Source organism: Scleropages formosus, chromosome 1 (genome assembly GCF_900964775.1).
Source record: "Scleropages formosus chromosome 1, fSclFor1.1, whole genome shotgun sequence".
In the NCBI taxonomy this organism is placed as follows: Eukaryota; Metazoa; Chordata; class Actinopteri; order Osteoglossiformes; family Osteoglossidae; genus Scleropages; species Scleropages formosus.
This window is the reverse complement of record NC_041806.1, coordinates 6,069,095-6,082,667: the sequence shown is the minus strand read 5'-3', so window position 1 is coordinate 6,082,667 and position 13,573 is coordinate 6,069,095. Positions and strand designations below refer to the sequence as shown.

Here is a 13,573-nt window from a genome sequence, read left to right as displayed (position 1 = left end):
AGGGAAGGGCTTCATGCAGGCTGGGAGAGTAGGGTCGATCGGGGCGAGGGTTTCGTGTCAGGGAACGGGTCGGCGGTCGTCTCGGTGTGGTTCTCCTCCTTGGTCTCTTCTCTCTACTGCCAGGCACCGGGGAAGAAACAGGGGATGAAATCGGGGATGAAATTAACCCCAGCTGTGGCTGCTTTAATCCCGTCTCCGCGCCCTCCCCAGGCAGCCTTGACGTGCTACAACTGTTTATATTAAATTTACATGTTTTAATTTATTTCTAAATATTAGAAAAAACAGTTAGCTGTGATTTATACTGACCTAAATGGATGTGATTGGACTGTGATTGACAATGTAACGGAGAGGAAGCAGGAAGTATACCGTTTTCTTTTTTTTTTTTTTTGAAGGAAAATGTGTGAACATTTATATTTAATAATTCACCAAAGCCGCTTACAGTGTGAACCTATTAACAATTATTTAGCTATTTATACAGTTGGGAATTTTTTTCTGTGCTGGAGCAATTTAGGATAAGGACCTTGCTCAAGGGTACTACAGCTGGTCGTGGGATTCAAACCTGTGACCCTTGGGTCAAAATACTCCAACAAACAAGATTATTTTCCATCCAGTGCCCATATTAAAAGACTTGTTCCACTATTACCATTCGAACCCTCCTTGTACATTAGCAGGTATCGTTCCCAGGGTGACATATAGACTCAGATCAATGCACTAAACTCCGAACTAAACATCTGAGTTACAGTTTTCTAAAGCTGCACTTCACAGTTCAATTGTTTACTGTTGACAGCATTTCCTGCACCGTTCCATTTCCTACAGCTTCTCTTTGTTGCAGAGCAAGAAATGACCCGCGTGTCCTCTTGGCATCATTAATTGACAGCAACGGGCACTCGGAGTAGAAACACAGTAGGGGTCATTCCAGTGTCTACAGCTCCTGTCTGGGGTTTCTTGGCGTCAGGAAGAATCGTGAGAAATCCATCGTTCGGCTACCGGCATTCAGTTGCACAGCAGATGAGTCAGGGAGCCGGAGTTTATTCTGGTCTTTTAGTCGAGCACCTCGACTAAAAGAAAGCACAGCACCGGCACAAAACCTTTAGTTCTTCCCACGAAGGACAGACAAAGCGAAGGGCAACTTGAAATTCAACAAGAGACGTACTGGAGAGAGCAACAAAAGGCACATAAACAATAAACTACCCCAGGAACCAAATCACACTTAATATAAGAGAAATAAGGCAATTCACCAAAATACTCACTCAAATATAGTTAAAACTCAAGTACTCTACGCAGCAAGGGATGATGGGAAGGGTCCCACCTCCTCACCGCCACGGTATTCTTGTTTTCGGTCATTTAAAATTTGTTTTAATGCACCTTGAAGTTAATAAAAATGTCAGAATGAAAAGTCTTTAAAAGTATTTTTATATTCTGTAGGTATTGGTCTGTTTTTTTAAGCTTTTATTGATTGCATGGATGATAAAGCTGAAAGTCATCCGTGGCTGAGAAACATCGGACATGTTTATGCGATGAACTGATGAAGAGCGTTGAACTGGAGGTTGTGGGTATGATGTATTTTTGTTTTTAGTTATTTTTCATTTTAAGATATTTTTGCTGTTTAATTAAAAGGAGTAAAATAGAGGTGCTACATAGCAGTGCAGGGGCATCACACTAGAGGCGAATCCTGGATATCAGTGCACCGTATCCCCAGCTGAGTTGTTACAGAGTACTTTTAAACGTAGTATCGCTTTGTCTGGAGTTTGAACTTCTAACCTGTTCAAAAGTGGGCGGGTGTGTGTATTATTCAGGTCTAATCGATTGCAGTAAATGGAACTCTTACATTTATTTAGCAGACACTTTTATCCAAAGTGACTTTTAATGAACTCTATGTAGTGTTACGAGCCCACACACCTTATTCACCGTGGTGACTTACACTACTTACACCGGGTCACTCATCCATACATCAGTGGAACACACACTCTCTCTGTCACTCTCACGCTATGGGTGAACCTGAACTGCATGTCTTTGGAGTGTGGGAGGAAACCAGAGCACCCAAAGGCTTCCCCTCCTAGATACACTACTTACACCGGGTCACTCATCCATACATCAGTGGAACACACTCTCTCTGTCACTCACACACTCTGGGTGAACCTGAACAGCATGTCTTTGGACTGTGGAAGGAAACCAGAGCACCCCGAGGAAACCCACACAGACACGGGGAGAACACGCAAACTCCACACGGACTGAACGGGGAAATCGAATCCACGTTCTCTTGCACCTCTCAGGCGCTGTGAGACAGCAGCGCTACTCGCTGTGCCACCGTGCCGCCAACTTTATAGTCCAACATATTTCCACAAGCTTTTTCAGTGGGTCTTCACGGTACGGGAGCCCGTTAAATGAGGGCAGTATATTCAATTCATTAGGTGGGTCATTCAGGAGGTGGGGTGTAAAGTGTGGCCAGCAGTAACTGCAACGACCTGATGGGATGCAGAAAAACGAGTAACAACCACTGCTATTGTTAACGACATGAAAGGAGCGTTCCGCCACTTTATTTCATAAAGGTAAGGAGCGCAACAAGGATGCTTTTCGAGATAGTGAGCTCCCACCCAACGAGTCCTCATGGATCATTAGCGCGCTCCAGCCACGCTGCGATCGGAACTGAGCAGCCAGGGGTTTGTCATCAGCCGGCTGCCTTGCCTTGCCTTGCCTAGCCTCTGCCTGACCCCCACCACCCCCCCTCCGACCCGTATTTTCTCCCTCCTTATGAGCGCGGAGTAATGAACACAAGGGCCTGCAGCTGTGGCCTCTTCGCTGCGGGGACCAGCTCCGGAGCGACGCCGTGTGCGATCGCCTTGCGATCATCCACATCACGCGTTTGTCAACTGCTGAAATGGCAAATAATTTTCTTAGCAGAAGTTTGTGTGTCCATTATTAACCTTTCCCTGCTCATACATCAGACCTACATGTACCTTTCCATTTTACGCCACGAAAACGTCTCCGTGACCAACGTTCGAGCGTCTTACTTCTGTAATTTCCGTCTCGTTGTGACCCGCATGTGTCTGTGTCTCATGTGTCTTCATCCCAGGTAAAATGCAAGATGGCAATGTGGAGAACAACCAAACCAAAGGTATTTATCTGTTTAATCTGCATCTCTGTCGTTAAATCGCTGTTTACTTTCTGTGTTTGTATATCATGCTGGTATTTTTCACATGGGCATGTCCTCCAGCATTTACATTGTAATTGTTTGCTCTCGCTGCTTGGCTTCCCTTGGGATTATTAACGTCTCTTTGCGAACATGGTTATGACCTTTGATCTCGTTTGCAGCGGAACATAGCACCGTACGTAAAGTTCAAATGATGAGATCTGCTATATATCCAGACACCCCTCTACACGCGTAAATTTGACTTGCGTAAATCCGGATTTGCGTAAAAAAAAAATTCGGCATACACGTTATTTGTGCACTTGTGCAAAACATTTGAAATATGTTAAGTGCAAGTCGGCGTAACCAGACAAGGCAGGAAGCTGCATCTTCCCAGTTCCCGCGTGTTTTGAGTCGTGAACCCATCTCCTCTTGGTAGCGTAATGCTTTTTTCGCATATTTTTTTATCCATTTCATTAGTCACCATGCCTGGTGGTAAATGTGCACTTGAAGGAAAACAAGAACTGTCTTGCAAGCACACAGCAGTTGATTTGGAGACGAAATTGAAAATTATAAGGAAGCGGACAAAGATTATCGTCCACAGCACGACAACCGAGTTTAGCCGTATCGACTGTGAATACGATAGTGAGGGAGGCTGCACGTGTAAAGGAGCACGTGAAAGGAGCAGCTAGCATGAAAACAATAGTAACAATGAAGAAATATCAAGGCGCAATGACTGAGATGGAAAAATTAATGATGTTATTATGTTGAATAGTGGTGCAGGTGGGGGAATCCATTCCGACATACAGTATGTACATTTTGACTAATGTAAGGGGTTTAAGAATGGTCTATTTGCGTAAGTCGAGGGATGTCTGTGTTTTGTTATGAGCTTTTTGCCTCATTGGGGGCTCGTCCATAAAAGGTAACGCATTTGGCATGAATTCGGAAATTGGCGTCATCCTGAGCCATAGGCTATACTGTAGATATTTAAAGTGTGGTTCACTCATGTCTTGAGAGCGACTTTGGACCTTTAAGAACTTCAGATAATTGTTGAAGACACGTCTTGAACTTCATATCAATGAAATTAGGAAATTGTTGGCTTTGGAAAACAGCCAACATATGCTGAAATCACTCAGACAGCTGATTGCTTACTGGCAGATATTAATTTGGCTTATTTAAAGCATGAGCGACTACTATGATTTTCAAACGGAGACTCATTGGATGCAAATTTCTGATAAGCCATTGTTGTGATAAAAGCAGGTATTTTATGCAAAATAATAATAATAATAATAATAATAATAATAATAATCGGTGTGCCCCCGCGGACGCCTGGTCCTTGAAGGGACTTCGAAAATTTCTGAGCGGCCTCCACAGACGCCTGGTCCCCGACGGGACTTTGACAGCATTGCGGACGGTGCGCCCTTCGCTCGCAGGCCCGCAGTGCCTGGCCTTACTTAAGCCCCCTCTCACCAATAAGAATATTATTATTATTATTATTATTATTATTATTATTTATTTGTACATCCTTTGATACCTTTGTTTTTGTATATGGCAGCAGATTTTAGACCAGTTACAATGTTTGCTGCAGAAATGGTTTTCAGTGTTCCTGACCAACTGTTCTGTGATTCTCAATATAGTAATGACTTCATATGTTTATGTGTATGAGTTTTTGTGACTGAAATGTGTCACGGGCTTATTTCTGTAACATTTATACACGGATTAGTTGAAGAGAAAACATAACGTTGCATTCCTCTCAGTGCATATGTTGAGGACTCACAGGTTACAGGAACATATGTTTCAGGCCAGACATTGAGGGCACAGTTTCGGTGTCAGTGCTGCCGTGATTTTCAGCTGATCGGAATTAGATGAGCCGTCAGATGTATTATTTAACAGTAACGCCAATTGCTCCAACTGGGACAGAAGCCAGTTCGATTAAATAGGTCAGGCTTTTTTACAGGGGCGCCAGTTCACTGCAAGCTGTGTGACGGTCACAATAGCTACGTACCCGAAAACGACGAGTAAAATGTGCCTGTATGCAGATCAAGTACCCTCTAGACAGCAGATACCCTGGCAGAATACTGATACAGTTTAGGACCACTAACAATGTTAATTTGAAGTGAGCTAAGAATTTTTATTTGCACGTGAATAATTGCATATGCAATAATTATTTTCCTAGTTATGTGTAAAATGAAGGTCTCAATACAACTTATATATACCATTTATAGTGTTAATGTACTGTTTTCTAGAGTGCAATGAAAAGGCAGGTGTTTTGGTGGCAAGAGTATTTGTAAGTTAATTGTTGTTGGCTTATATCCCTGGGGCTGTAGTTCAAGTAAGCTGTCACGGATACATTTTTATTTTATTTCAATGATTTCGCTAGCAAAAATAATATTTCTTGAGCTCGCTTCTGTTGACAGGTGACATGATATTCGTGGTTCCCTGCTGCATGCATGCATGCCGAAATAAATAAGTAAAATAAACAAACAAGGACAGTGCCATGTAGGAGCTGGAAGAAATGTTGTATGTTCAGTCTATTACTTAACGTTTTTTGCTTCCCTGCAAATTTAGTGGGGCTGACCATACTTATAGAAATTAAAATATATATTTACGTCCAGCATTTGCGTGAGCATTACTGACATTTCATGGTCAGTTGACCTTAGTCTGGAATATTTATCAAGCTTGAGGGTAGCTCTTAAAATATTTATTCATTTTTTTTTTTTGCGTTTTTTTTTTTTTTTAACAAATGATACGTTTTTTGTTATATATATATAACATTTGTACACACAACGTTGTTTCCCACTGGGGTTTCTTACCCCATGTTACCCTGATTACTAATGCAGTAATTCTATTTATATATGCATGAGGGCTAAGGCGGAGTGAGAAGTGATATTTGCATAAGACACGCAAATACCATTGCACAGGGTGAGTAAATATCCCAGCACACATGTTTGAGCTAATTTAGGGTTATGGCTAAGGTTAGATCTTCAGAGAACAGTTAGCAAATATGGACAGTTTTTGCAATGGCACAATTCAAATTTTTGCTCTTCGATACAGAAAAAATTCCTCTTAGCCAGAAAACTAAACACACACACACACATATAAAAAACCCTTTGATATAATATATTATACAGCATACCGCACTGGAAACATGTCTTAGGGAGGTCTTAAGATTTGTCCTCAACTGGCTCTAATGATCAGTAAGGATAATACTTCAGAAATGAGCTCCAAACTGTAGGCTGTGGAATATCTGTCATGAAACAAGATGCAAGCAGAAGCTGGGGTGGTGATGCAGGTTTGATAAAAGCTCAGATCTCATACTACTCGATCAAATGCAAAATATGTGGATCCTTTCAGCCAAGAAGCAAGATGGAGCTGCAGCCATGGAAATGCAGCCCCTGAAGAGTGCAGATGGGGAAGATGCAGATGAGAAGGAGAAGAAGAAGGCTAGCGTGTCTAAGAAGGAGAAATCGGTCCTTCAGGGAAAACTGACCAAGCTGGCTGTCCAGATTGGCAAAGCAGGTACCATATAGACCATATTGACCACATTGGCCATGTAGACCATATAGTGATTCTATTTCCTCAATATTCAGACTGCTCACTTACCTACAGTAACGCAAAACTTTGTATAACATTATCTACAGCAATTGTGTCTCGTGAAAGTTGCTTTTCAGAAAATTTGCGCCATCTCACTGTGTCTCATTTGGCAATTCATGTTTTAAATATCCTACTCCAGCATCTCCAGAGCGAGTGAACGATTGTTCTGCTCTACATTTGTACAGGTCTGGTGATGTCTGCCATCACGGTCATCATCTTGGTGCTGTACTTTGCCATTGATAACTTTGTCATCGATAAGAGGCCATGGATGCCAGAATGCACACCTGTGTACATCCAGTATTTTGTCAAATTCTTCATTATCGGAGTCACGGTCCTGGTGGTGGCTGTCCCCGAGGGCCTTCCTCTGGCGGTCACTATCTCTTTGGCCTATTCTGTCAAGGTACTGTCGCCGTGCACCTACATGCTACCGTGTTCTGGATTCTCTCCGTGCTCTCCTTCATTTGGTCACATCAAAATTTTGATACTATGATGCGATTGTGCTAAACATACTGCAAAATACCAAAGTTTTATTTACTTCAACAGAAAATGATGAAGGACAATAACCTGGTGCGGCACTTAGATGCTTGCGAGACAATGGGAAATGCCACTGCCATCTGTTCCGACAAGACCGGCACGCTGACCACCAATAGGATGACCGTGGTGCAGGCCTACGTCGGAGACATGTACTACAAGGAGGTTCCCGACCCTGACGCCTTGCCATCCAAAACCCTGGATATCTTGGTCAATGCGATTGCCATAAACAGTGCCTACACCTCCAAGATACTGGTAAATTCCTCCACCTGGCTACCTTTTGTACAAAAGTGTGGAGCAGTTGCTGAGGACAACGACATATAAGGCTATGAAGGGTGATTCAAGGACCAGAGAAGGATGACTAAAACACTTGAAGAATCAATGTGGTTCATATTAAATGGCCACATAGAGTACAGTAAAGTAGCCTTAACAAATGCACTTAATTGATTCAACTTCCACATCTATTACATTTCAATGTAATCATAAAATAGTGAAAAGTGGAACTTGCTTATATTAGGACCAATGAAGCACAAAGTCAGTTTCATTAAATTTAGACCAGTGTTTTTGGGTTGCATTACACTGACCAACATAAAACAACTGGGTTGGGTAATTGGGAGGCTTGTAATAATATTCTTTAATAAAGAGCCTCTATTTGAATGCCTGAAGGCATGAACACTGGTGCAAAAATGAACTGGCTAATTTCAACCACCATCCCATGATATATTGTGTATTAAGTTGTGCATTAATTAAACCTTTCCCTTTTGGAATCACATTATAAATCAATACGTATGCATTCCAAATTAGTCAAGGGCCCAAAGCACAGTATTTTAAAATAGTAACAACCAAAGGTACTAAAAGTTAATTAAAACACACTTAAAGAGTGCACACCATGGGACATGTCCTCAATTCTGTTCTTTATGGTGAAAGAATCTTTTTTTTTTTTTTTTTTTTATAATTTACGGAAGTGCGTCCATCGCATCAAAAGTCCTTAAAGGCGAAACATTTCCCGCGTGTTTGAGTTATTGTTAGATTTGCTGTGTTGATTTTTGATGAGTTTTTCTTGCGTGACCGATTACGCTATGTCTCCATCAAGGCTGTGTATGCCAAAAAGGAGCTCTCTGCAAGTGTGTGTCACTGCTTTGAGGAATATCATGGAGGTTTTGTGAGCCTTGGCCTCAGTCAGGCTATCTTGCAGGGGGGTTTATGCAGTGTGGAAAAATGCTTTAGAAAGCATGACGGTCTCTCTGCTTAGGCAGCACTAATGGCCTAGGGAGTAATCTTTCCATGGCACGGAGACTTACCGGAGCCGTCTCTGCTGCATCGCTCATGGTAGGGGCCTGAATAAATCTTCAAGGCCAGAGCTATTTGCCATGAGCGAGCAGCGGTTTAATCACCGCTCTCATGCATCTTTCAGCTGCAGCGGTTCACAATAGCAGGCTGTGGAGAAGCAGCACCGGCTAATGCTCTTCTGAAAGTGAAAAATTAATCCTTTCAGTATCTACCCAGGCAGGGTGGCCTGTTTACCTGTGCTGCGGAGATGTTTCAGAAATAAGGTAATTATGAAAGTGTTAAAAAAAAAAAAATCAAGATCCACTGAAGTTATTTTTGGAGAATCATATCAGGCAAAGTTCTCAAGGTTTAATGAAAGGATGTGTCATTTTAATTTGCATCACTATGCAAACCAGGCCCTCTAATCCCAGTTCATAGGCGGAATTCTCTTGAGGGTATCCAAAGCAGGAAGCATGCCGCCCCACGCAAATGTCACCCACTTATTTCCAGGCAAGTAAGAACATACGAACATGTAATATTCTAGCAAGAGACAAGTCACACAAGGTTAACAGTTCCATTACTTGGGGGTTATGAATTTTTCAGGGTATCACCTTATGTATGTGTCTCTTAAGTGAACGAGGGCTGCCCAGGGGAATCGATAATCAATCAAGCCGTATCTAAAACAAACGACTAAACGTCTCCGCCGCAGAATGGATTCTCGAGCTGCTTCCTTTCACTAAGAGCTTAGGTGAAATGATGTTTAGCTTTGTTCTCTCTAGCAACGATCTGAACAAGCCTCGAAGTAGAGTGGTGGCACGGAAGCATGTTTAGATCGCCACGAGAACAAGCTGACATTAACATGTATTTTAAACCAATACTAACCGTGTACACTTAGAACCGAAAGAGGACAAGCAGAAGGAAGCTGACTAATTTACCAAGTAATGGGAATTATTAGATACATTGAATCATGCAGACGATTCTCACCGAACTGTTAAATCAACTTAATTGACTAAATTGCTCATCCTGCCAAAGTCACCTTAAAAACCTATGAGAATCAGGCTTCATTTACATGCCAATCAAAGCGACGGCATGTTTTGCACGCATGCGCCTCATGCAAGTGAACATTGAGGGTCCACGTTCATCCGTGAAACGAACCTGATTTCCTCCACACGTTAACAGCAAAGTTTGACACGTTGCTTCCTTCCGAAGAACGTAAACCATCCCGCAAAATACGATTTTCACCGCACCCTATTTTACAATATGACATGACTCTGTTACGTTACCTTTGTGACACTTAAGTAACTTATGAACGTCTACATGAAAGGCATCTTTAAAACATATGCGACGGAAAGATAGATTTAAGTTCAATTTTCACACCTAAAAAATAACACCATTAAGCAAAATCTCACGGCAACCGGTTGATGCGACCGGACACGAGACAAAAGCGATGGTTTTCTACACATGAGTGACGTGCGCCGTTGTACGGTGCCGTAGGAAATCCATTTTATTTTTGATGATGCACTTTATTGAAGCCACAAAAAAGGACTGAGTCACCGGGGTATAAATAGCAGGCTCCACAGCCGTGACACTAGATGTCGCAGGGCTCCTCTGAAGTGACACGATGACAACCTTTAGTCTCCCTTTTGAAAGCAGGTGGCCCCCTTTTATTGTGGACCCTGTGTTGTCAGCAGAGCGCCGTCGATCGCTCCCAGACTTCCCAGGTGGGCACCTCTCAGTTCTCCCGTCTGCACCGGAGGCAAATTAAAGAGTTAATGCGGAAACGACCTTTCTGGGGACGCAGTCAGAGCCTGGGACGGCCCGCAGCTCCAGGAATGCAGGAGAGGGTGCGTCAAGGAACAGATTTGGTTGCGATGACAGCGAGCTGAAAAGGAAGTGTGCCTGCCAGGCCGCTCCCCGCCATATGCTGCACCATGGCAGCGTGCGCGTTGACCGTCGAGAGGGCAGCTGCTCCTCGGCTCTTCCGTGCGCTGCAGTGCACGTGGGGGACATCGAAGGTGTCTGTCTGCTTCTTCCACACGAGCCTTTAGCTCCTCTGCGGTTTCTATCACTAACCTGTCAGCATTTACCAGCATTGTATGGAGTATTTAATGCTTCATATATCAAGCTTCCCTTGTCTCAAGAGCAACACCCTCTAGTGTGATCTCACCCAGCGGGGGCGCAGCGAGCTGCAATCCCATACAAACAAAATAAATCGTCATCGTTAACATATTTCTAGCACTATAAACTACGTAAACTATAGTTCTATAAATTCATTTTGCGTAAAATATTGAGAATGCGGGGGTGCGGTGGCGCAGTGGGTTGGACCACAGTCCTGCTCTTCGGTGGGTCTGGGGTTCAAGCCCCACTTGGGGTGCCTTGTGATGGACTGGCGTCCCGTCCTTGGTGTGTCTCCTCCCCCTCCGGCCTTACGCCCTGTGTTGCCGGGTTAGGCTCCGGTTCCCTTGTGACCCCGTATGGGGACAAGCGGTTCTGAAAATGTGTGTGTGTGTGTGTGTGTGTGTGGTGTGTATTGAGAATGCTTTCGGAAAGCCTGGAATCTGAAGTCAACAAATTTACTTAGTAACGACGTGTATGCTCTCCTGTTCAGCTGAGCAAAGCAGCTTCGCCCCAAACCCAAGTTCCTTGTCCTTAACAAGCTACTTTTGAAGATAACATTGAAACGATGCAGTGCAAAATGAATTATTTAAATATGATTTAATTGTGCATATTTTGAGTCGCAAAAACTGTTCGTTCTAGTTGCAGAAGTGGGTTTGGTAGCGCTACTTGGTTTGGTGTGCGGGTTCATTTGCGCACGCCAGTTTTTTAGCAGTAGAACCAAAATGTTTAGTGCTGACCTCTGTCGGTTTTCTGTCTCACGTTTATATCCACTTACAGCAGACCGAGATGGTTACAATTCCATTTCCGTGTTTTTTCTTCCCTCCTTCTGTGAATCTTATGCTGAAAAGAAAGGTGTTTTGTTAAATTACTGCTAAGTTGCAGTAATGGTTAGGATAGACCAGAGGTATAAATAATTGTTTTAAATAGCGTTTTTGTTTTAGAAATGTCATTTTGAGAGGTTTTCATATATATTTGTAACTTACTGGCATTCAAGGTTTCAACCTTGACTGGTAGGATGGGCAACTCGACAAAAAACAAAAGAAGAAGTGCCAGCGGTTAAGAAAGGGAAGAGACTCATCAAATGAAACCCGGTTGGTCCACAAAGGTCCAAGATGGCATGTAATTTCTCAACGGGACGTGACAGGTCTGTGTAATCCCCATGCCTCATGGGATGCTTAGAAAACTGCCTTTTCTGTCATACGTTCTAAAGCAAAGAGAGTTCATGATATCGCACTGAGACAAAGGTATCTGCATGGTTTCATAGTAGGTAATCAAGTCCTTTGGATAGTGCTTTTGTTCTGGATATATTGCTGGAAGCCAAAAAAAGTAGTCCAGGCTCAGTTGGTGAGTGAAAACCTGCAATGGCACTGGGCCCCATGAGTCATAGAAGCTGTATCTGGATTACTTTCAGCTGGCAGTATGGCAAAATGGCTTGCCCCAGAGAACCATGGCAATTCGGCTGGTTATGATGCAGATGCAGATGAACTTTGGTCCAGATCAGCCCTGAAAATACGTTGCCCTGCACACTGTTACAGAAGCAGTGGTTTGGCAGACCAGACGAAGAGAAGGTTCTATAGGCAGAATCTGGCAGGTTTCTGGTGGGGTGACAACAATATCAGAAAACTGGCAATTGATTTCTAATGCTGATCTTGATGAACCTACCCATGATAATTGACAATTTCCCAAGAAATCATGGCTCAACAAACACTTCTCCAAATTTTCGGCCAAAGGCACAAACAGCATATCAGAGGCCTTCTTCAGTGGATGATAACGCCCTTGTCCGATGTTATGACCCAAGGTATTAGAGTCGACAGATTTAGCACAAGATGTCAGTCAGAAACATCCAGGGCTCACGACTCCAGCTGAGTATGGCAGAGGTCCTACCTGGCACCAGTTTTTTGGAGCTTCAGCAAGACAACCGTGAAGATGAAGAAATGTGTCTCTAACAACACGCACAAGTCAAAGACCCCCCCCCCACCAGTGATAAACTCCAGGATGCAATAAAAAAGTATAAGTGGGAAAATGGAAAACCTGTCCCAAATCCATGTGAAGTCATCGCAAGTGAGAAACCTTGGCAGAGACACAACCGGAGACGGAGCCAAAGGACACAGCTGCAGATTAGCAGTTAAAAACATTGCTGGACAGGATGAGGACCATGTACCAGCAAACTGTCTATCTTGCCACTGAATGGCCCCAGGCACAAATAGCCATATGCAACGCGGAATGACAAGTGCAATCCCTTGAGCGGGTCCTCTGGGCTTTCTTCTAACTTGAATTTTCCTGGAAGCGCAGTGGCCAACCTCAGCGACACAGAGTGAGAATATTTGCTGCATTTTGAGGTTCTGCAGTGCTTAGGTGGAATATACAGGCAGTTTCTAATATGCACCAAAATGATGATGTTTACAAAGCATGACAAGTGCTTACTGTAATTCATATGTAGGGCAGAGACAGAATAATGATCAGAACTGTCATCTTACATCTATCTATTTAGCAGACACTTTTCTCCAAAGTAACTTCCAATGAACTCTACGTAGTGTTATCAGCTCGTACACCTTATTCGCCGTGGTGACTTACACTGCTAGATACACGACTTACACTGGGTCCATTCATCCATACATCACTGGAACACTCTCTCTGTCATTCACACACTATGGGGTAAACCTGAACAGCATGTCTTTGGAGTGTGGGAGGAAACCAGAGCACCCAAATGAAACCCATCCAGATACAGGAGAACATGCAGACTCTACACAGACTGGGCAGGATTAAACCCACATCCTCTCGCACCACCCAGGTGCTTTGAGACAGGAGCACTTCTCGCTGTGCCACTGTGCTTTTGCAATTTAAAGGTCCCTAGTTCAAAACTCACTTCTGCTATAATACCCTCGAACAGTGTGCTTGTCCTGAATTGACACAGTAAGAATACTCGCTCACACA

The 13,573-nt window shown here is 43.3% G+C and overlaps 1 pseudogene; it reads left to right on the top strand.

Annotated features, from left to right (window-relative positions):
• The window catches only part of LOC108925547 (plasma membrane calcium-transporting ATPase 2-like), a 68,406-nt pseudogene that overhangs the window by 39,452 nt on the left and 15,381 nt on the right, over positions 1-13,573 (top strand).